Genomic DNA, 25,964 nt, shown 5'->3' on the forward strand with positions numbered 1-25,964 from the left:
ATGAAATAACAAAAAAATATTTTTTATGGAAATGTATTTTTCCTTACAACTGTTTTCTTTTATTGTATAGATGATTTTTTAACTTAGAAAAAAAAGTTAAAAATTTATCTGTGTAAAAAAAAACATTCGCACATGTAAAACAATATTTCTTTGTTATTTCATATAAGCTTAATTTAAAAATAAAATTAATTTTGTTTGATGATCCTTATTAAATTGTAAATATTTTAAGCAAATTAACTTTAAAAAATTACAAATTTTTAATTTAACTTAATTTAATTAGCTGGCACAGCTAATTTAGCATAATCAAATGCGACTTATACAAAAATTATTTGCTTTTTTTTGCTCTATTTATAATTTTTTTGCTCCAGCCATTTCGCTAAAAACAATGGCTGTGCCGAGCTTAATAGACGTGGCATTTATCTTAATTCTAAAAGTAACGCAGTGAGAAAAAAAAATTAACTTAACTAATTTTTTTTAAATTAAATAAATTTCTTTAATTTAAATATTTATGTATTTAAATTCTTTCAGCAATTTCAAGGATTTATATATTCGCAAATTTTTATTCTTTTATATAATTAAAAAAAATATATAATTAAAATTCTTTTACGTAATTAAAGATTTTTATTTATTATAAATTTTTAACTTTGGAAAATGTTAATAAATTAAAGTTTATGTGTTTCAAGAATAACTAGTTGCAATTAAAAAATTAAATTATTCAAAATTAACTAAGTTAAAAGTTATTAACATTTAATTTTTATTACTTAATTTTTAACATTTTAACTAATTTTAACTACTGAATTTTGCATCGTGATATAACTAATAGTCTTCGAACTATTTTAAGATGTCACATTACTATAAATTATATCTCATTATCAATATCTCAAGTATTTCCAATAATCAGGGTTGAGTAGTTTTAACTAGTTACAAAGTTTAACTAGTTACAAAGTTAAAAGTTAATTAAATAATAAATTTTAAAAGTTATTAATTTTTATCATCCACTAATTGTTTTTAAAAACATAAACTTTTATTAACTTTTTTTCTAAGTTAAAAAATCATCTAGTCAAAACAGAAACAGTTAAAAGAAAAAATACATTTTCATAAAAAATATTTCTTTGTTATTTTATGTACTTAATTTACAAATAAATTAAGTGCTAATTAGATGCACGAATCGTTTGACAGAAAATTTAAAAAAAGTAGCAAGTATTTGAACTTAAACATCGGTCGCGCGGTTGACTGACAAGAAAACTCATCTTTAAAATACTAGCCAAACGGAACGAGAACCTAATTTGGCGACTTGATATCTTTAAATGATATTTAAAAAAAAATTTTTTAGTACCAAATTTTTTAAGATGACTTATCCTTTGTGAACCAATCGCGTGACCGGCTTTTAAGTTTTGTAATACATTATGATTTTCATTATTTCTTGAAGCACCTAATTGACATTTAATTCTACTGTATTTGTTTATTCGTTTACATAATAAATATTTATTTTTTTTATTGGGAAGGGAATCTAGCTTAATAGCTAGACCCACGTATTTTTTTTTAATTTTCTGCCAAACGATTCGAGCACTTAATTTTGGATATTAGCACCAAATTAATACTTAATTTTAAAATATTTTTAAATTAATTTTGCGCTAATGGAGGAAGGCTAGCTTAATAAGATTCCGTATTGCGTTTCCTTGAAGTACAACTGAAAGTATCATCGTAAGTTTCTTCGGATTCACTCGAATAAGCTAACATCGCGTTTACGACCAAATGTGATAGCGCACGACTGCATGCACAGGTCATAATAGTGTGTTAAAGTCTTTCGAAGTAACGTCACGTCCGTCGATGCGCACTTTTTGACTACGCACGACACGATTGAGTCAATCAGAAACAACGTGCAAGCTCGTTGCATTTGGCTTATCCATTCACAATTCATATTCCCGTAATACAATCGTATAAACATGCAACTCTTTCTGACTCCAAAATGGTTGCTTATTGAGCGTTATAGCGAATACGCATCACAAATAATACAACTTTCTCGCTTTTATTTCTTCGAGTGTTAATCGCCAGAACCTTCCTCGAAACGTTATTAGGAACTTTTGAAAGAAATGCTTCCAAGTTTAAAAATTGCTGTTGAAATGGAAGTTTTTATAAACAACGAGATATCCCCCGATAACCGCGAATTCGACGTAAAAAGATAATAAAATTCCGAGTGCTTAATCTTTTGAAAGTTATATGTAATGTTGATCTTGAACAAAAATTGAAGGCTTTGATATAAATTACAAATCCAACTCACCTCTCTTTGTCTTTTCGAAAACGCAATTTATAATATTATTTATGTCATTTTGTTATATTTCATTAAAATATAACAAAATGGCCCGAAAGAAATATAATCCCTCAACTTTAAATCGTTGAGAGAGAAGCTACGCTGGTATACGCATTAATATTGCAGATTTTGCGTTCATTAATGTTCTGCATAACTGACGAAATACATTATTAAGTGTCTCTCGAGAGACGGACGTGCCATTTCCCGGAATGGCCGGTAATTCGGTCGAATTATGGGAATCGGTCGCTAAACGAACGACAGAAATAACCAGGAAGTGCGCTCGCGGCGCGAATCGCTCGGGAAGCGCCAAACGACCGCACTTCCGGTTCGTGCGGCAAAGTGTTTCCTGCGCCCTCCGCTCGTGGAGGGACGACAACCCCTTCGTATTCCTCGGTAGTTGCGGGAGGGTAAAGGGCAACAATGCCGCGAGCAACCACTCGAGCTCCCGGTCTTTGTCTGAAAATCTCTCACCCACGGGCTCTCCTTTCCGCTTTCGCCCTCTACCCACCCTCCGCTCGTTCCTTTGCGCCCCCGAGTGTTCTCATCCCTTCCTTCTTGGGCTCTCTCTTTTACCTTCCCCCCCTCCGTTTGCCTCCCTCAACGGCGGGACACGTGTGATTGCTGTTCCTTTGAATTTTAAGAAAAAGGCTCCCATGGGCGCCGTCTTTGTCTCACGTCGCTTTGGAATTTTGATCAAAAGAAGAAAAGCACGAGGGAGGGACAGGCATTATTGCTTTTCTTCTTGGTTATTAAGCGGTTTTTTGAATTTCAAGAAAGGTGGTAAAGTCGCAGCGATTTATGGCCGGTGCGGGAGTGCTGAAAATCCAACTCGGTCTTTCTCTTTCTCTCGACATTAATATTGAAGTATGTAATATTCCCATTGCGCTGTTTAAACGCAAATTTCCATTTCGTGGAAAATTCTTTTATCGATTGTAAAATATCAAAAGCAATAAAGTATAAATTACATGTCAAAAGCAAAATACCAGACCAAGGCAAGGGTAAAGTATCAAAAGCAATAAATTACATTTTCATGCTCTTTGTCGTAAATTAAGGACGAAAATGAATAAAGCGCATTTTAATAAAAATACATTCGCGCGCAAGAGTTTAATAGTGTCCTTTGATACGTAACGAACTATAAATGCTACATGCTGCCGTTAGTTGAATTTATGATATACGCAACATCGACGGCAGTCGGAAGGAGGTCGGCGTTACACGAGCGTGATTCTATAATTTACTTACAAGCTGAATAAACATTTTGCATTTCTGAATATCGCATATTCGCTGGCAATTATCGGCAAGCCGTGAATTTCTAATAACTGGCCGAAGTTTCGTAATGCGCGCTAATTTCCGTCTCGAGCTGCCACTGGTCTTGAAAGTAACGACGATGCAACGGAGATCCTTCGCTGTCGTGCGCAATCGGCATCAGAAATTACGAAACGGGTTATAGAGTCGAATCGAATGACGAAAGACGCAATATCGCGAGTCGATGAGCGAGCAAGAAGTTATTCATAGACATTCGTCTGCGAAATTGCCTAAGAAAATTTAAATTTGTATTAATCGATTGCTTTTTATCAAACAAAAGAACTACTTGTGTGATTCATCATAAAACCAGGTCATTAATTAACTAAAATTTACATTAATACTTCACATCAGTTATGAGAGAGATAATCCGGCATGTATTACATAACATTACAAAATTTTATAAATTTATTAAATATTCTGTTGGTTGAAGCAAAAGACACAGGAATTTTTGCTTGCTGCTCTGATTAAATAAAACATTCGTGTATTTATGAAAGATCTATGCCACATCTCAAAGGACTGTCACAAATTTTGTGGATCGTTCTGTTACGTTTGCGTATCTGTATAAAGTTTGGACGTAATCTTCTCATTGATTTAAAAGTTATAGGTATTTGAATTTTTGTTTGCTATTGGTTCTTTATGTAAAATTGCGTTTTGTAGTATTTATTTAACGTGAAAGCAATATTATGAATTAATCCAAATTTGTACATACGTATAATACGTATAGTAATAAAACTCTATAATAAATATTCGCGCAAAAGTTCATTTGGATTCCATTACTTTATAAAGGATATATTTATTTAAAACTGCAGTAAAATAGGATCAATACTTTTTGCTGCACAAGCCATTATAAACTAAATTTTCCATTGTTGTCTTTTGTATAGCGAGCTGACTTTTTGTCGTTCATCATAAAAAAAAGAAATAATAAACCTAAGTAGTTTTTAAATTTCAATAATTTTTCAACTAGTACATGTGTATTCTTCAAAATTCTTAAGTATTGGAACTTTATCAGTAGTTTGCAAGATAAAAGTATGAATTTGGGATCAAGAGTAACATCCGACAGTGATATGTGAGTGGCGCACTGCGCCATATCCCTCTCGAATCTCCTCCGTTTCCTTGGAGGATTAATGACTCGTTCGAAAGGCACGACGTGTCTCCGAACGCGTTTCCAGGAACATCTGATATCGCGCTGCGACTTTTGTCGCGCGGCCGTGCCATCAAGAGCGCCCGAACGCGCTTCTCACCCCGCCTTATGAATAAAGTAAAGCGTCGCACGGTTCCCTATGATGACAACAACGACGTCGATGAGATCTTTCCGTCCCTCGTTCGGTCTTCCCGTTCGCACGCGAACTGGTATCATCACCCGGGTACCATGTTGCGTTATGGGTATCAGCCTGCCCATAAAACGGCATTAGCACTACCCCCATATGCCGGGCGGAGTTTATTCGTACGAGAGGGAAAGGGCGATTCTTGCCGTCGAGGAGAACTATTTCGATGATCATCCACTTTCTTGGTTAAAAATACGTCTTGTTTATTGGCTAACAATAAGTGGAATTACACCCGGAGAAAAATTCTTCAAGTAAAAAAAAATTTATTTAAATAAAAAAAATTGTTTCACTGCTATAGGGTTAAAAAAAAGTTTATTTGATTTGAAGAAAATTTGTGGTTGTTCCTCTTATTAAAATTACAAAAATAATTTGAATATGCAACGCAAATTATTTTTTTAAATGAAAGAAATATATTTTTAAAACCAGAACAACTGGATTATTTCTTACATTTCTGTCGGTACCCTCCTTGAATTAAAAAACCATTTGTTTAAATTAAGCAAATAATGTGAACAAATAATTTATTGATTTTAAAAACGGCTGATAACGGTCATTTCTTGAAATAAAATAAATTTTTATTTTCCCCAAAGATATTTTCACTCCAATTTAAAAAGACCAAGTTAACAAGACGGTTTCAATTTAAATATAATTTTTCTCTGGGTGTAGCAAAATGAAAATACTCGTAGCTTTCTCGCTAACTTTTACAAACATAATTTACAAAAGGATCGCCCTTTCTCTCAAAATATCGTGCACATTTTTTAAAGATATAATAACATCGCTATGCGTTATTTAAAATGTTGACACAGAAAACAGTTTTTGCAGTAGTCTCAACTCTCAATGAAATTATACTCGAAGGATCGAATTTCCGGTATGAAATTGATCCGGTTTGAATTTCAAGTTTGATCCTGATACTGGATAGGCACTCGACAATGTTATCGTTTAACTCGACCGCGCGCGATGTTGATAAAAGCGTTTGCAAGCTGCTAAAGCGTGAACACTTAGAACGGAGAATCGCAAATGTGTGAGGAAAACGTATGAAACACTGCTGCTGCGGAATGATTGGCGTTCAGTTGCCACCTAAACGCTCGTGAGATCTTATCTGATAGTAATACCGAGTACTGCTGGAAAATACTGAGGTATTCGTAGGTGTTGAACGAACGGACCGATAAAATGAACTGAAAAGTCTCGGATTGGCTCGGCGATCGTAAAAATTTCTCGTAAAAATTTCTTCGCAGTTCCTAACTGCCTCGATTAAACTGTCGAAGGATTCGGTTGACTTCGACGAACGAGAAAAACGGGATAAAACGGGTCGCATCCTCTTCGTACGATCTTCGGAATGGCCGAAGTCGGACACGCAAACTCGCGGTGAAAGGCTCTTTATCGAGCAGAAGAAAAACCTACGAACGTGATCGCGGTGAATAAAGGGAGTACAGGGAGAGTACCGTTCTCTTCCGCCTTCTTCTTCTTCTTGCCTGGGGCACCCCTTAAGTCTGGTCCCACCCCTACGGGGTAATAGCGGACCGGCAGGGTGGCCGCAGTAACGACGCGTCGTCAGTTAATCAAGCCATTTCGTTCTTGCGGGATTGGAATGAGGATTCGGCCGAAACGACCATCGATTTTCCTTTCGTCCGCAGTCGTACAACTTTCCCAACTTCCGAGAGAATGCGAGAGGAGAAAGTTGGAAGTTCTCGCGTCTCTTCATTCGCTTCGGGACAATTTACGTATTTTGCCACTGTCAGGTGAGGAAAAGGAAGGGAACGGCAATTAGGTGGAGAAAAATTTAACTTGACATTATCCCCTAGAGCTACTCATATTTTTCGGAAGTTTATATTACTCCAAATAAACATTCATCCAATTAAAAATTTTTTACACTTTTTTATGTTTACTTCATGCTTGACAAGGTGGCAGAATAAGTGAGCATTATTTTAATAGAGAATAAATTAATTTTAATGTCAGACAATCTTATTAAACGTTAGTGCAACCTGGGCTTTTCTGTTTTCAATTTTTTTTAATCATTTTTTCTAATCAAAATTATTAAATCACTAATGGTATTTAAAAGTTGCTCTTTTCAAAAATTTAGTTGGCGACAAGAAGAAAAACAAAATATAAAAGTTAAAAGTGCATAAAAAAGTAAAGGACTACTGCCTTTTTACTAACAGTTTGACTTAATTTATTTGCTTTTCTGAGTAAAATAAATCGATATCATTATTATTTGAATAATGCAAAATAATTTATATCAACTTATTATGCTTAAAATTATATTTTTATAGCTTCTTATTTTATCGTCACGGATACAAAAATTATTGCAAGATTTATTAAACTATTTATTTTTGCAATAGCTAAGTATTTATAAATACAATTCATATTAAATATATTTATATTTAATAATTTAAGTATATTCATAAATATATTAGTTTATTGATTTACAGAAACAAGCTTGCTTAAAAAAAAATTATAATATTGCAAAAAATTATAAATAGAAAAATGTTCTCTCTCTGATATTGCTCTGGATAAATATTTATTCAGTCAAACTTGACACCACAGGTCAACTAAAGACATAAAGAAGAAAATAGATGAAACCACAAGCTCATGACTAACGGTGCTACCGTAAAAGCGAATACATAACTTTGCCTTTTGATAAAAAATTCAGAATGTAGCATTCTAATGTTAAGTTCAATTTAACTTCAAATACAATTTATAATTTTTTTTCTAACTTTTTTTTACACGAAGCTACGTGTGTTCCAGCACAAACTGGGACTCAAATATATTATATGCTCTTTCGTAATTATTTCCTTACTATTAAGTGCGCTCCCGCACTAAAGATAAGACAAAGTCAACACAAGCGTAACATTTATGTCGTTTCGCGAATATCAATAAAGACATACGCTATGGTAATCTCGTTGTACCTTTACGGCGAGAGGCGAGTTTTAATCCACTTACAGAAGTTGTAGCTCGTCGCGAAACGAGATCAGAAGCTCCAGCATTTCAATAGAACGACCTCCGCAACTTTCTTTATGGTTGAATCCTTTTAGAATTCAAACTTCAATATAAACGAGCTCAAATTTCTCGTAATAAAATCGCACGGAAAAATCCCGGGTCGCAGAAGAATAGTCTTGACGTTTTAATATCTCTACCCAAATAAAAAAAAACATCTATATATACGTATATCTATAATTTCATTAAAGCAAGGTAATTTAAAGTTGGAAAAGGAACATTTTTTACTGAAACTTAATTGGTCGGAAATTTTAGTACTTCTTGTTAAGGAAACGTCCTTCTCCGATTAAATAAGAAATTTCTTATTATTTGAAATCTGACCTATATCTGACTATAAAACCCTCTGTATTACACTGAAGTGAATGGAAAGAACGATTTTGTTGAAAATACAGATATAAAAATAATTCTATTGGATCATTATTCTATCAGGAAACAATATTTATTAAATGTTTTTTTAAATATTTAAAAAATGTGATAATGAAGAATAAATATTTAAAAAAAACATTTAAAAAGCATTGTCAGCTGATAGGATAAATAATTACATTCCACTGGAAAACAGAAGCTGGTAACAGGTTATTAATTCTTTTTTTTCAGTACAATGTAATTATTTTTATGATCCAACATTATTTTCATATTTGTATTATCAACACAAAATTGCTCTTTCATTGTACATTTCAATCACACATTCTACTATTGATACATTATTTTTTATTAATAATAATTAAATTAATAAATTACGTTAATTTAATCATTATCCTTAAAAATAATTTAATTATTAAACTATATTATATTAGCCGAAGAAAAAAACGCGAACGATGCCTGCATTAACGCAAACAAGGAAACCACGGCTACCTCGCATTTTACCGGTCTTGCTTGGTCAACCAAAATCTCCAAGAAGATCGAGTGAAGTGCTCTCGTCTTGCTCCGCTTAGAAGACCAGCGAGGTCTTCTCCATCGTGGTCAGCACGATGATACGCGCGGCGTATCTCGAGCACCGCGTCCATTGTCATTGAGATTCCCGGGCTGTCCCCGAACGAGGGTGGAAGGGAGGATGAGGAAAGGGCGCGTACCGCGCGCAATTTCCGCCCATTCGGGGTCCGACTATCCGAGGGGGACGAACGCGGCGCCCCAAGCCCTCGTAATCCCGCGACTGAAAGCCTCGTTTAATATTTATGATTTATTTCGGTTTAATTCGACGTGCAAACGAGAGGCGTATTTGTATTCAGCGGGTTTGCCTGGTGCGCTGACGCTCTGTCTGTCCCGCTCGCTTCGCGACGTCTTAATCCCCCCGAGGCCTCGAAGCTCCTGACTCGACGCACGGAGCTTTACTCTGGCTCTCAACGGGAGGAAGACGTTTTCCTCTATAATAGTTCTAATCTGAATGCGCTACGAATTCTTGCCCGTTTACGAGTTGCACTGCTTTTGATTTACATATTGTTTAGGAATGCCATAAAGGTGAGAAGAGCGGGGGATAAAAGTGTAATTCGAAGTGAGCGTAATTCAGTATGCTTTGAGTTATCTCAAAAAGTTTAGGAAATATTTTAAAATAATCAGAAGCTACCAGACTTTATGCTGATGGTTAAGATCTCGCAATTCATTTGCACCCCCAATTGCGAATCACGTAAAGAAAAGTTTCTGCAAGTGAAAAACAAACATCTGTGTAAATCAAAAAAATTTGTGCATTGCTGTACGGTTGGAGAAGTTTCTTTGAATTGAAGACATTTTTTTCTTGTTCCTTTTATCAAAATTAAAGAAATAATGTGGTTGTGCAACGGAGATCTTTTTGTTAAAAATAAAAGAAATATATTTTTTAAAACCAAAACAACCAAATTGTTTCTTACATTTCTGTCAGTACTTTCTTTGAATAAAGGTATTCATTTAAATTAAATGAATAATTATTTACTTTAGAGAAGCTAATAACGTCGTTCCTTGAAATCAACTAAATTTTTGTTTTCCTCAAAGGTTAGGTAATGTTTCTTCACTTCGACTTAAAAAAATAAAAACCAAATTAAAGAAACGATTTCATTAATATAAAGTTTTCTCTAGGTGATGCGTCAAAATTTCCCTTTCACAATTGATGCAAGACTCGCCTAGTCTCAAGGAAAAATTTGGGAAAAATTATTTCATTTTTTGACGAAGAGAACTTCATGGGAAATTTTATCCAGCATTTTGCACGTGACAATGCTCAATGTATTTTTCTTCGTTAAATTTTTGAACCTTTCTTTGTTATCCTGCGCGTTGGTTATCTTTGCGGGAGAAATTAATAGCGACAGGTCTCCGATAATGCACAGCGGTACAAGTTTCAAGAACGCGCGGCGTGACGAGTTTACAAGCGCGGCGGAATCGCCGGCGTCATTGTCCCGGCAACAATGCGCGATAGAAATGCCTTCACCCTCGTATCCGGCGGCCTAGGGGAGAGAATTACCCTCTGCATTAACTCGCGTAATTGAGATTTATTAATCTGGCGGCCGGTTAGTGGCCGCGCACCAGCCTATCTCTATCTTGTTCTCCTCCGGACCGAGGTTGGATCATAACTTTATTATTATTACGGAACGAAGTATATGTGCGCTCGTCCGTAGGATTTTTTAGGGGGCAAAAGGGCGTTTGTCATCCCAAATAAATGGACGATAAGTACGCAGCGTTCTTCGCGTCACACATTTCTTGACGCTTTAGCGATAAGTACAGAACTGTTTTGCTGAAGTACGTATTATAAAAATGCGACTAGATACAGATCTGAAAATAATTTTGTTGGGCCATCAAAATAATTATTCAGAACGTTCGAGTATGATGAGCAAGGTTGCAAAATGTTTGGATGTTTCCAACTAATTTGACTATGCTATAAGCACGTAATGTTATTTAATATTAATTAAAAAATATTCTCAATTTATTCTTAGAATATTTAATGTAATATTCCATTTAATATAATATTAAATAATATTTCTAAAATATTAATGTAAATATCTTCTCATTAAAGTGAAGTTAATTAATAATTTTACAATTTTATAATATGTTACAAGAAATGTTCATTAATATATTAAGAATATTAGTAAAGTGGATATATAACGTTAACAAAATTCTTCCATAATATAAAAAAAAAATATGAAATAATATTTTGAGAGTATTCATAGTAACGTTATTTTAATTTTTAATAATATTCATATAGGGTGCACAATTATTTTGATGGTCCAACAAAATTATCTTCAGATCTGTTTAAAGTAAAAATTTAGATACAGATCTAAATATACCTAATTTTGTTAGACCGTCAAAATAATTATGTAGGACGTTTAAGCCAATAGCTAAAATATTTTGCAGTATTGCTCACCATGCTTGAGCGTTCTGCATAATTATTTTCATAACTTCTAAAAAAAAAATTATTTTCAGATCAAAGATTGTATCCAACTACATCTTTGGACACTTCATCAAAACTGTTCTTTCCGTGCTTCATCTTTTACTTATTTTACTCGAATTTATTTTCCAAACTAGATTTTAACCTTTCGTAAAGTTGCGACGTAATGCGCGTAGGAAGAGCTGCATACGTATTTGTGGAATAATGTGGTTACAGGAGGGTAGGCTACGGGTTAAGCCCGCAGGGAAGTTTCATATTGCTAGATTAAGCGTTCGACTTTCACCTTAGAGTTCCTCTCTTACCCCTTCCCCCCTTGTCTCTCTCTCTCTCTCTCTCTCTCTCCATTTCTCCATCTTCTCCGTTTACATCTTAAGCCGAGCGGCCCTAAGTTGTAGGCGCGACTTTCATTAAACGGCTCGATGACAGATCGCCTGTCTTCGTTCGAGTTAAGGGCGGTGCTGAAACCGGATTTAGGCGGCGATATTACGATTTGGAGACACGACTGTTCTTAATTCAAGGCTTCCCGGCTACGTGACCACATTTCATTTGCGCGTTATCGCCCGGCGTATAGTAAATGATTAAGACCAGCCCGAAGGGCTGCACTTCCTTGATCTTTAGCGGCGCAGAAGATCTCGTCCGATATCCGCAAATAAAATTTTACAAGGCTACGTTCAGGATTTGAATAACAAATTTCTAGATTCTATAATATTCATGCAATACAAATGCGATGCATAAAAATGCAAATAATATAAAGATTTTCTCCATTTTTTACTTTTATATAATCTTGAGCGGTACGCGTTGTTTTGTTCCTCAGCCGAATTGTAGTCGGCTGGCTCGTCGGCGAAGCAGATGGCACATCGCACGCCGAGATGAGAAACGACCATCGATGTATAATGCAATTGTTTCTTGCTTCTTGCAGAGGGATGGCGAGACTCGGTGTTGGGGGCCCCGCGTCGTTTATTGGTGACTCTCGGCAGTCTCTCCAGGGACAACTCGCCGTGTCCTGCCACGGTAAGTCGCCGCTTTGTTCATCCCTTATCAACAAAGCCCCGCGATCTTTATTTGCCGTGCCGCGCGAGATACGCCGAGCAAGGACTCACCGCGGTCGAATAAAACGTAAAAGAAGTTTTACACCTTCCTCATTATCATTTTACGGCAGACACGACGCGACACAACATCGCAATCTTTTTGTGAAAAGAAATACGAGATTGCGATGCAAATGCATTTAGGATTTGAATAACAAATATAAAATTCTGCTCCACGCGCTTAAACGCGACTTATTCTCACATTTTCTTTTTTTGTGTGAAGGTAAAGCTCCAGAAGGGATACTTCTCTTCTCCCTTCTTTAAAAAATTTCCATCTTGATGTAAAGAAATTTTTATATTAAATTAGGTATTTAACAACGCGAGAGTGATATATTTATCGGCCATATTTATTTTAATATGAGAACCCAGTTTCTGGAATATATTCTCTCGTCGAAAGTGTAAACCCCCGTCAAAGCCTTTTAGTTCTCTCATACACGCCCGTGGTTTTTCCTTTACAGAAAAGCGTCGTCCTTAAAGTATGAAAAACGCGACGCTTATATCCGCAGATGATCCCGCCTGCCACCTCATTTTTTTTGTGATATTCGATGCGAATGGCTCGAAAGAAATTGCGTTGCATTCGGCGAAATTTGTGCGACGCGTTCGTGCGCAAAATTATGAGATCGTACCGATGCCGACGCGGCGCGACGTCGCGAGTTTCGGCAACGTCACAGCGAAAATGCCGCCGTACGTACGTGGAATGTATAAATTTTCGTTAGCATTTCCGACGCAATTGCCGGCACCAATTGTCTCGTCAAAATTTATGGTCCCCGCGTATTATGCATGCCTGCTGCGCCGCGCCGGTGAGCGAATAAATCACAGAGTTGCAGTAATGCAACTGCATCTACCAAACGCTACGGTAAATTTCATTATCCTTCAACATTGATACGTCGGCTTCAATTTTCTAACCACGCGGAGCGTTCGAGCCCGGTTTTTTTAAATTCTTCTCAAACAACGGAAAAACGTACACCGCAAAAATATAAAATTTCTTCTTACTACAAAAGAAATTGTGTCGTTAAAAAAAAAATTGGTAAAGCATAAATCGCAGTAAATTGTATTACGTGATAACTCCGCGGCATAGGGTAGAAAAAAAACATTGCAAATTATCGCTGAAACATTAACGTTGCTGCATTACGTATCAATATTCCCGAAGCGGACACTTTATCGTTGCTGCAAAGTTGCTGAAACATTACTGTAATATTTTGCAATGTTTTTGCTGGTTTGTTCTGTAACGGAAAGCTTACGAAGCGACTACAATTTATAGGCAGGGAGAAAGGGGGGGGGGCACAACAAATAAGCAAATAATAGATGTTCGATCCTCGAAGGCGAGGCGCGTGAGAATTGTACGCTGCAATCTCTCGAGAGACGATTCGCGATTTTAACTTTGCGAGAGCGGATTGGAGATTTACATTCCGTTCCAAAGAGCTCGATCACGTTCGCGGTCGTTTCACCTGATCTCGAGACCGCGTGTGTTCAAGCGGGCTCCGACGCCGATCCGCGAGCAATAAATTTTCCCTCTCGGTCTCTCCCCTCTTGCGAGTTCCCCGCGTCTGTCGCGCTGGTAACGAGATCGTATCTGACGCGCCGCGCCGTGTCATTTACATACTCTTCGCCCCGAGGCGACGCGCGACGAGGGTTGCGCCTCGTGCTCGGCCTCGGTTTGATTTACATTTCCAACGCCGAGGATCAGCCGTGATGCCTTCGAGGTGACGGATGCGGGGATCGGCGCGTATAACGGAAAGAAGCGGCGGCAGCGGCCGCGCGAAAGTCTCACCTGCCCGCAGGGCGGGAATAGATGCAAATTTACTTATGAAATATATCACTTTCGCTCGACGGAGCATTTCAATGAGCGTGTCGCGTTTTCGGCACCTTCCGTATTCATTCGCATATACCGATGCCCCGGGTGTTTACTTTCAAATTATTTATTGCCTGTGTAAATGCACGTTGCGAAAACTACGATGTTGCACGGAAAGAACAATTTTATTGCGGCATCAATAAATAATTTTATGTCGGGTTATTAAAATAATTTTGTAGACGCCCGAGCGTGATAGGAATGCGCCCAGAGAAAAGTTATGTCATTGATGAAATCGTTTCATTAACTTGATTTGTTTTTTATTGAAATATATCTTTGAGAAAAATGAAATTGATTTGTTTTAAAAAATGACAATAATCTTTTTTAAAGTAATTATTTATTTCATTTAAACAAAGAATTTTTTATTTCAAAAGAAATACTGACATAGACGTAAAAAATAGGTTGGTGGCTCTGGTTTTAAAAATATATTTCTCTCATAAGAAAAATTATGCTTTGCACATTTCATTAATTCTAATTAAAGGAACAATAGCAACGCACACATTTCTTTGAATCAAACAAATATTTTTCTGACTTCGAAGAAACTTCTCTGGGCGTGCTGCAAACAGTTTCGACATCAGCACTATAACAACCAAGTTAAACATCCAATACAATTTTTAAAATAATGCAATAATTATTTTCAGCTCTGTAGCAGATCTTTCGACAAAATTATTCTTTCCGTTGCACTACAAACAAGAAAATGTTACGCGATCTAATAATATTTTTATATAATTCTTCTTGCATCAATATTATATCTCGTTTATTCTCAAATGTGAAGTTTCAGCAAACCTTATTACATCTTTAAAAATACGCGCAGCACCATTTTTAAAGTAGATTGCGTTTATTAAATTTCTTTCGCGTAGTAATCATTCATCAATTTTTTACGACTTCGCGGATTAGACGTGCTATATTATAATTATTGCGAGTTAATTAAGAGCGGAAGAAAAGCCGGTTAATTTACTTGGGAAATACTGCGCGAACTATGAGTTATAATACTGCAGCAGAGTATGTCGGCGCACGAGTCGGGATAATGAATTCCATTAGAGCCGAGAAGAACTCGGCCGCGAGCACGATTGCTGTTAGTTCCGGAAGAATAGCGCCGGACACGGTGAAAATGCCGAGAGAAAATAGTGGGTCGGGAAAATCGCCTGCGGAAAGTTCGTTGGCAGGCCTCGCTCCATCCGGGAAAACTTTCCCCATGCGTGGCGCTCTTCCCTTAAAGGAAACTTCGGCCGGAAAATCCCACGAACGTATAAAAATGATACACTGTGCATTTGTTATGCATTTATTCGCGATATCGGTTACCTCATGTGTATGCTACATCTGAAAAATTATTTTCAGTATTTGAAAAAACATTCGGTATTTAAAAACCCTATTATTTTTCCATTATTTTTCCCCATCGTACTTTCAATAGATTCCTGCTACTTGTTATTTTATAATAAAATAAATATGTTATATATGTACTTTCATTTTGTATTTCGCGCACTCGCATTTACTTGAATGCAATGCAAATTACTTGAATTACAATCATTATAAATTAAACATAAATGTATTAAAACAAAAGTCTAATCAAGAGAAAAGAAATCGACTTAGAAACAAAGCTACAATAAATAACTAGAGTTTCGAAGAATATTTGCAGCATTTTGAAAATTCGAAGCAAAGAGAGTGTAGAGAAGATGTATTTCGGAAATAGCCTACGAGTATTTTCAAATTATATATGTCACGGCTATTATTAAAGTGTACATTTTAATGAATTACATGAATAATACTATGCTCCAATAATATTTTGAGAATATAATCGGATATTGGGGCAGTGAATTAATTCTCCGCGAAATATCAGCGTTTTAATTTTAGCCTTTCATAAAATGTGTTGGAACGGTGATCATCTTGATCCGTCCGTATAACGGATTTTAATAAATAATCGTTCGCGCGTCGCAGGTGCCGTCGAAAGAAATTGTGGTGAACCCCGCCGTCAACTACGGATCATTCAATAAGGTGGAGTATCTCTCTCGCAACTCGTCGCTCTTAAAAGGATCCCGCCACTTCGGTATTAAACTCGCACTCACGTATTACGCGAGCACTTCATCGCGCCCACGTGGCCGCATGTGCGTACGTGTTTTCCATAGCCGCCGCTTCCATCACGTCATTCGAGCTGTCAAGCCAAATGGCGTGCGTTGTTTGTCCAAACGACTGCATTGAAAACACGTGCGTTACGAACGACACGTTCGATTCAATTATCGATTGCAACGTTGCATCGTGAACAAACACGCATTCACACGATGTTTTCGTACGCACTCTGCAAAGCTAACGGAAAAAAAAAGAAGAGTAAGAGCGTCATCATAAAAGAAATTAGAATAGTTCAGTGGCACTATGCAAAATAAGCAAAGTTATCAAACCGATAAAATATTTTAAAAACAAGACATTACAACTATAGGATTTTCTTTGCGTAATCCATTCAATTATTCTGCATGTAAAAGGATTAAGGTAGAAAAATCAATTGTTTACAAGATATTTCACACTTTATGTCAAAAACTTAATTTTTTTTCAAAAATTAATTTTACCATTATTTTCCCTTCTCCATGTAACTTTTGTACAAAACTTTTTTTTTTCAAACGTATTGTTTTCAAGATATTTTGCTCACCCTGTGATAAATCGCACATACTCGTTTAAGTATAATCGCATTAGGAAAAAATATTTAAGGAAAGAAGAGAGAATTTTTAAGTGAGAATGTTGTTTCTCAAATTTGTGCGTTAAACAATTAAAATATTGCTATTTCTTTGGAAAATTGGCTCTTCCATTGTTGAACTCCATCGTTAAGCAGTCGCTTTTAAGAGTGGCAATTTCGTAAATTTCAATGCCAGTCGGTGCATCGATCATTGCCCATTCGTTCAGACAGCCACACCAAGCGAAATTCCAGACGCCCATAAGAAAATTACTTTCGCGAGGGGCAGGAGAGAAATAGGAGAAGGAAGAGGGGAGAAAGCAACTCGCGAGAGGGTGTAGAGGTATTCGCGGCTCGTCACTCCCGATATTGGTTTTATATTGGATTTTCTCTCCTCGTGTGCGCGATGCAAGAGCAGTGATGTCTTTGATTTCAGCGGCTGTTGGTAAAAAAAGCGACAGGCGATCTCGAATTAGTCGATCGTTCTTTCCGGAAATGTAAAAGGACGCGCGCAGAGGCAGGGAAGAGGGAGAGGAGGGGTGAGAATATACGTGCGGCCTCATCGAGGGGGGTTCTCACTATCGATCGACCAGGTGTTACCACGCCCAGATATCAATTAATTTGCTCATGTGAAGCGCGAGAGAGGATCATGCCGGTTGATTGATCGCGCTGATTGATAGGTCGACTGATTGCTCATTGACAGCCAGAAGGATTAGAAAGTCGAATTATTTTTATTGGCGAGTTAATCAGTGCGCATTAATCTTGTAATAGCTGACATAAGAGTCTCTATAATAGAAGCTCTCTAAAAAAAAAGTCAATGAATAGACAGCGCTTGACTCTCATTTGTCTTCGTATCCTATTAACTCGTTTTAATCTTTTAATTATTTATAAAAAAAAAATTCGGAATTTTATTAAAGAGTTATTTTACATTTTAATTTGTTGCAAGAAATGTGTAGCTTTTTTGTCACGTAATTATTTCCGGGAAGATCTTCTCGAAATATTCTGAAATCAAATTATTCGATTGACGCTTGATTACTCTTAAAGTGTTTTTAAATTTATGAGAGGCGTTGTAACTCGCCGAGATCTCATCAAACGCGATCGTGATCGCGACACGCGTCGGCAAATGCGGCTCAACATTGGCGAGCCGCAAGTCCACTTATTCTACCTGAGTACTCCCGCGATGCCCCTGTCCGATCCCCTGTATTGCATTAAGCACATCCGAACGGACAGCCCTGCTTACGAATAGGGATACAAATGTTTGCGATGCTTTTTGTCAGTGATGTCGGTACACCGAGGAAAAAGAAAACATTGTTAACTTGACTAAATTTTTCAATTCGATTAAATTTTTTCAATTAAGGTATCTGTGTATTTGACTTAAATACACAAAATACTTAAACTTTAATTTAAGCATTTATATATTTAACTTAAATACATAAATACACTTAAACTGAAGAAATTCAATCAAGTTGAAAAACTTAGTCAAATTAACAACTTTTTTTCTCAGTGTAAATATATATACGAGATATTAATTTCAATAGACAATATTAATTTCAATATTGAGAATATAAAAAAGATGTGTATTCGACGTTAACAAATAAAATATTAAATATTAAAATATTGATCTTAATACTTAATAAATCTTATTAAATATAAAAGTTTAAAAATATTAAATCTTCATATTTCTCCAGTCTTCTTCTGTAAAAATAATAATAAATTTATCCATTTAAAAAATGCATTTTTATAATTTATTAGTTATTTGCACATTATAGTATACGATCTTGCAGTTCTAAAATATTGTTTTATGATACGCATCGCGCGCAGAATACTGAAACTAAAATAACGTCGAACGGGATTTGTATGATACAAATATCGATGCCTCATTAAATTTAAGCACCCCCACGTGCACGGCACTGCGCCGCGTTTCTTAAGGATGCATCGTCACGGAACAATCGTAAATAATGCGTTATCGCGAGATCCGATAGCGACTAATTTATTTATAAATCACCGGGGTGGGTGGCGCACGCGTGAGTCACGTGCCATCTGTCGTCCGGTACCCGTTCTATATTATGACACACGTGGAGTGCGCTGCGTCCTATTAACCGGCATGACCGAGTTTTTTTTTCGCGGCCCCACGAGCGTGATTCGACAAACGCGGCGAATAGATATCGACAGAATCACATTGGAGACGTCGAAGGTAATCAACGGGATTACAGGCGGGTGTAGGAAAAAATCGCGATAATTAATGAGTTCTATCAAATCGAGACTATGACTTTAATCGATTAACTGTAACTGTTTTCTATTCACCTAGAGAAAAGTTTCTTTGAGTAAAAAAAATTTGAGAAAAAATGTTTCGGTTGTTTTCTTTTATTAAAATTAAAGAAATAGTTTGATTATGCAACGTATTTTTTTTTTTAATAAAAAAAAATACATTTTTAAAAACCAAAACAATTAAATTACTTCTTACATTCTGTCAGTATTTTTTTTTTAGTTAAAAAAATTATTTGTTTAAATTAAGTAAATATCCAATCACGTTTTCATTCGCAGTACAATCGTAGCAAAACAATTCTCTGATCAAAAATGTTATTTTATTACTCTTCTTTCGATTACTTTTGAAAATAAAAATCCATAATTCGTTTGTAAGTCGGACTTACAAAAAAAAACTGATGGAAATTTAATTTTGCCTCAATGATTGAGACAACTGTCGCTTACGTTAATCAGAAGAAACATCTGCTATTTATACAACTGAATTTTAATCCCGACTTTATATCAATTATAAATCATACCTGGTGGCTTACAGTTATAAATATAAATAGAAAAATTCACATTTTTAAAATTCTAAAATAATATTTGTTTGCTATCTTAAAAAAAAAAAAAAAAAATTCGCATAAAACTCCCTAGGAAACTTTCACGTTGAGAAAAATGAAAATGCAATACAATCGCGAGAGACAAATTCGAAAAGAGTGAAATTGTTCTGTAAGAGACATGCCGTTCTACATTTCAAACTAACTTTCCGAAATTCCCGCTGCTTTTAAACATCTCATACTTCTGCACGGATGAAGCTAATACGAACTAATCACATTAAAAGCAACCCGACTAGTAAATGCCACGCAAATTCCAACGTGAAATGCAAAACGCTCTCGAAAATCAAAGAGCTCGCTGACGCTTGTGCCGCCCTGGGTCGCGATAAGCACCGGTAACTACAGACTATTACGAGGAGATGTCTCGAGATGTACGCACGGACGGCATGGTCGATCCATTCTCGCTAATAAGCGTGATCGTGGGAGGAGAAGCGAGGGGGGGGGAGGGAAAACGGGCACGGGCTGAACTTCAAAGCACCGACGAGTGTCGCTAACTAAACTCCGAGAGAGTGAGTTTACCGTTTCCAATCCGAGTCCATTTCGTGATTAAGCGCAAACTTCTGAAGCTGCCCCCGAGGACGTGCGTAAATACGCGCGCAGCGTCCGCGTACACGCACCCCGACGCTTCGCATTCACGGCGGCGCGAACCCTCAGAACTTGCAAGGCTCGACCAAATCGAATAAATACAAAAAAGATAGCCAGCCTCGAGTCGATTTCTGATTCCAGAAGAACCATTTATTACAATTAGAAAATGAGAAAAATAACTGAGAAGAACACCAGATTTTGGTATCACGATACTTTTGTGGGAAATTGTCCACAACCGTCTCTTGGTACCTCCGAGACATGTTTTCCACTAAATTGATAGCATTGTTGAGATAATGATCTCTGTATAGAACGTTCTATCGAACCGACTATCACAACTTTTATATTTTCTGTCCAGGAAGCTTTAGTTTTATGTACACCCATGTTTTCAGAATTCGTTTTATTCGTCGTTTTTAATTCTTTCGAGTATGTAAAAACATAATTTTGAATCGCTTTACGCAGTACTCGTTGAATGTTTTTTTTTTGTTTTTTTTCCATAAAGGTCAGGCAATAAATGATTTGTTTTTTATTTAAAACGCGACATAAAAGGTGTCTCGTTTTTTGCTGCCATCAGAATTTTTTATCTCACATTTTCCAAACAAAAGTTATGCCGTACATATTAGAAAATCAGTAAATCTACACTGTTAAAATTAAATCGGCAGCAGAATTAAATTTAAATATAACGGAAGCAAATTTCAAGCAGATTTATTAAAAACATTTAATGTAAATTTAATGTTGTCAAAAATGTATTACTAAATTTTATGCACATGTTTTTCAGTTATGGATACATTAAATTTAACGTGAAACTTGAAAATACATTCATGACATTTTTAACAGGGTGCAGGGAGAAAACGGTTTTGCTGAAATATAAAAAAATTTAGCTAAACCTGAAAATAATTTTGTTAGGCCATCAAAATAATTGAGTAGAATAATCAAATTAGTTGTTAGAATGTCAAAATATTGTTAGCCTTACTCATCATATTTAAATATTCTACATAATTATTTCAATGACCCGACAAAATTATTTTCAGATCTGTATCTAGCTAAATTTTTGGTACTTCAGGAAAACCGTTCTTCCCGTGTATGCGGTAGGAAATATTCGCGCGAAAGAATTAAAAATTACATTCTTAGCAGACAATGTTTCTCACTGTAAAACACGAAATTTTTTATTATACATCTGACTTTTACATTGTGCTTCTTTAATGCGATATGTATTTTTTGATATATTGCCACCGTTAGTGGGTTAAGCTGCGAATCGATCGTAGAAATCCTGTTGTAAGTGCGCGGGTTACGCTCTAGTATTTTAAAGCGTTTAAAATTGCACGAGCGAAAACAAATTATTGGCGGGGCTGAGGAAGGGTCTTCCCGATGGATCTCATCGATATCAGGTTGCTAATGGTGTAAGCCAAACCGGCTGCCATAAAAACGCGCGTCGGGATAATTGAAGGGTGGGTCCTACCGTTATCTAGCGACCTTCTCTCTTTTTCGGTTTCTCTCGGCGATCCATTCCATCCAGCCCGTGCGTTCCCACCATCTCTCTCTCTCTCCCTCTCTCTCAAATTACTCTCTGACGAAACGTAAGCCGTACGGAAATTTATGCTTCCGCGACCGGATGCGTTTTGCGCGCCGTCCTCATTATCAGTTAATCAAGTATTCCACTTGCATCCAAGGGAAGGCTGTGCCACTGTGCCTTCCGAATAATCTCATGCACGACATGCAAAGAAAATAGATTTCTCCGCAAACGATGAAAACGATCCATAATAGTGTATCACATGATATTCTCGATGTTTAAAATAAATATTGAATTCTCTCTTTTTCTTTCTCAAATTGCAATATTCTTGGAAAATTTTTTCGATATTTTTTCAAGCAAAAGGAAAAGGTAATTTGAGTATTTCGACTAAATGTATAAATAATTTTTCTGCATAAATTAAATTTTATGACGAGGAAATGGATAAAATTTTATTTTAACTTCCCTTCTTCGTTAGAAAAACTTCATTTTGAAACTTTATTCTAACTTGGTCAAATCATTCAAAACAAAATGTGCGTGGAGATAGTAATGAAAATAGAAGTTTCCATTACTTAATTTCAATCTAGATTTTTTTCAGATTTTAAATCCCGAAAAAATATAAAATAAAATTCGCGAGAATGGCAGATACATTCTAAATACAATATTATGACTTAAATTGATTTTATTATTATATTATATTTCTAATGTTACACAATTTTTAATATTATAATGTAAACACACCCTCTCGCATACATATCTTTTTATATAATATTATAACCTATTTTTTTTATATAACTTGAGAATCTCATTCTTCTTCCTGCTATGTTTCTCCAATCTTGATATCTAGCTCCACATTAGGAAAAAAAGAACGAAGATTGGGGTCGTGAGTTTTGCTTACTCATACTACGCGATAACTATACTCCTGGGTGCCATAAATAAAAATCGAGAAACTACACGGAGAAAAAGAGCCAAACACGCGAGTCCGCGTGACTTCGACGTAATATGACGAGATTGGCTCGATGGCTTGTCGAGGAACGCGCATGCTATTTTTTTTTTTCTTCTTTCTCCAAGGCTGTATGTTTTCCGCGGTTTAACATCAACATCGTCGAATCCGCCGACGCAAATCAGGAAGACAAATTCGTCGGGGGTGCGAGACATTCTTCCATTGGGGTCAAGTTCTCGGTCGCTTCATTAGAAACGCGAGCATAATCCCCACACCCGCCTCGCTCTCCAATTACTATTCGCCCGTTTCTGGTTCAGGCAAAGTTCAGGCTCGAGGCAACAGCGTAGAAACGTTACAGTCGCCGAGAGAAATTCGTAAAGCCGTTAAATTTCTTTCGTTTAAAAATTATCCGTAATGAAACTTCCATAGCTTTGATCGCATTTATCGTATGATATCAAAAGAATCATTTAATTCTGGGAAAGCTTTAAATAGTTAAAGCTATAATTTATCAAATTTTAAAGCAAATTAATATTTCAATGTATATCTTAAAACAAAATCTTTTGAAAATTTATTTAATAGTAAACATGAAAGAGAGAGAGAGAGAGAGAGAGAGAGAGCTTTACAAAGCTTTATGACGGGTAAAATTGAAAATGAAAATTGCCTTCTCAAAAATGAAATTAAAATTAAATGAAAATGTTTTATTTTATTGTATTATCTTCATAAACCGTTCTACAAATGATAATTAAATTATTCCCTTGGAATTGCCCCGAGGACAACTCGGTAGTTACGCCACTGCAACCGGAGTAGAAAAACCCTCTCCGCGCCCTTCGCCCTTCGTACAAAGAGTTTGTGCGCGTCGTTCACGCAAAATCCGTAATTGCTTCGCACGGTTGCACATCCCCGACTGTTTGCCAATTTGCTCGGTTTGCCACTGTTTGCGTTACGTTGGAAACGCCGCGGCGGTGTTTCATTCCCTCAAAATTATTTTTTCTACGTGTGCGCATCACATCGATCTCGCGGTGATAAAATCTTCCGTATTTACTTTACGCAATAAAGTTCTTCGCAGTTTCTTTCGGATGCTTGTAGCATCATTGTCAAATTGACGATCTATTTGAGATACTGTTTCAAGCTTCAGTTTACAATTGCATTTTTAGTTTGACAACCCAATAGAACTGAAAAATATATTTAATAATTGATACGACAATATTTGATAATAAATTGGTATGAAATTATATTAAGCATTAAAATCCGCTTCAATCAAAAAATAGCACTTTTTGTTTTTTTTTGCGCCATTCATCTATATTTAATACTCAATTTATTATTGTAATTATATTTTTCCTTTTCTGTAAAACGGTAGAATTTTTCATTTCCTTTACACAAAGAGCGACAATTGTTATTAAAATTTAATCATATATATTTGAGCTTTCAATATCTAAAACTTCTCAATTATAAATCAAAAGTCAGGATGCTGAATTTTATCTTCATCAAATTAAAGTTGTTTTAAAATCGGTCGATATTACGCAAACTGAAGGAAGAGTCAAGATATTTTGTACATGTATAACAAACTGTGTTTCTCAAAAATTGGAGCTGCGAGATGCCGAGACAGTTAGTCTGCTTCATCGCCGACGTTTCTTGGCAAACATCATTAAGCTTGCGAGAAAATCGCGCTAACGAGGAAAGAAGGAGCATCAAGGGGTCCTCCGGCAGAACGGCGTCCTTTTTTGAATCCGTGGAGGAATATTGCGGAGCGGAATCTCTCTCCGTTGCGCCCAGGTCGCGATAATCTGGCTTTGATCGTCGTCGTTCCTCCGGAGAAATAGGCGCGAACTTTCGTGCCCCAAGCAACCGGTTCATTCTCCCTTGGTCGCCGACGAAAAACTTATTTTCTCCTTGAAGAGCAACCCCAGGGTCGAGGGAAGAGGGCAGTTCGTTACGAAAGCGCGAGCGAAAGCGTCCCCGAGAGATTACGCTGCATCGACTCGACCGACGAAGAAACGAGTCTTTATGGGAGTCTAATAATGTTTTACTAATCCTCTCCCCCCCCCACATCCTTTTCTTTTTTCTCCACAGTTGTCGGAAAAAAATATAGTCAACCTTAGACTCGGTAAAATTAAAAAGGCAAAGCTATAATTGAATCGCAGTGAAAAAATTGTATCTTATACATGAGTTTTTTTGTATATGTTTTATATTATATTTTATTTATATATTTTATATATATATATATATATATATTGCATTATATATTATATATAAATTTTTTCATGTATACACCGACAGAAAAAATTCCTAAAATTTAATAAATATTTATTCGAATAGTACTAATAAAATATCTACTTACGGTACAATAAATATTTAGCCTTTAACAAATATTTATATTAAATTAATGGTTCTTATATTAAATAAACATATATTTACTTTTATATTTAGTATAAATATTTTAATAGTACTATTCAAATAAATATTTATTAAAATTTAGTAATTTTTTCCCTCAGTGTATAATGTTTTAAATCCCTCATTACTTATTTTTCACACACTACGGTATCTTCTTAACTAAGTTTTATCTTCTTAATCTATTGTTATAATCTTATAACAGATACAACAGAGAATAATAGAATGTGGCAAGAATTCGACATTCATTTTTTAACGTAATAATTTCGTGATGTAGTAATAATTGTGTGTGTCCAAGAATGATTATGCTCATACTCGTGTTTAAACAGTTACAAATATGTTAACTTCTAATTACTAAGTTTTGACGGAGAGCCTCATTAGAGTGTTACGCGACCGAGATGATACGAGCCGGTCCGCTCATGCTCGGAAAATATCGCCGTCATAAACAGCAGTTAAAACAGCACAGTTGCAATTCCAAGTTTACCTAGAATCAGTCCGGCAATAATTGTGTAACGTATGTTTATGGCGATCGTCGACGACACTAATCAGTATCGTGCCGAGCTCCGCGCAACGCTCGACTGGCCTCGATCAAGCACCCTCGTTTGCTCGACTCGATAATAATCAATCGGACGTGGCTGCCATTCGAACGTACTGAATTCGAAATAATTGCCTGCCCACCCGGGCACTCACCCTTTCCGTCCCCCGTCGACGCCCCTGTCTCTTTTCCTTTCTTTCCCGGGTTGCGGGTGGCGGGAGGGTGCGCAATCCGTTCGGCATATAACACATTTTCCAGCGAATTATCAGGCCTATTAATCGGT

At 36.2% G+C, this 25,964-nt stretch overlaps 1 protein-coding gene and 1 long non-coding RNA gene across 3 annotated transcripts in view; one reads left to right on the plus strand and one right to left on the minus strand.

The window, feature by feature from the left end:
• The window catches only part of LOC105197490 (vesicular acetylcholine transporter), a 104,373-nt gene that overhangs the window by 20,653 nt on the left and 57,756 nt on the right, over positions 1-25,964 (plus strand). For both annotated transcript variants that reach the window (XM_026131194.2, XM_039445838.1), the window contains exons 2-3: positions 12,195-12,286; positions 16,145-16,201. The gene's annotated coding sequence lies outside the window, so the exon portion shown is untranslated. The remainder of the gene's footprint in view (positions 1-12,194; positions 12,287-16,144; positions 16,202-25,964) is intronic.
• Positions 1-25,964, minus strand: part of LOC120356932 — a 66,501-nt gene that overhangs the window by 317 nt on the left and 40,220 nt on the right. The window lies entirely within an intron of this gene.

This window comes from Solenopsis invicta, chromosome 2 (genome assembly GCF_016802725.1).
Source record: "Solenopsis invicta isolate M01_SB chromosome 2, UNIL_Sinv_3.0, whole genome shotgun sequence".
Classification (NCBI taxonomy): Eukaryota; Metazoa; Arthropoda; class Insecta; order Hymenoptera; family Formicidae; genus Solenopsis; species Solenopsis invicta.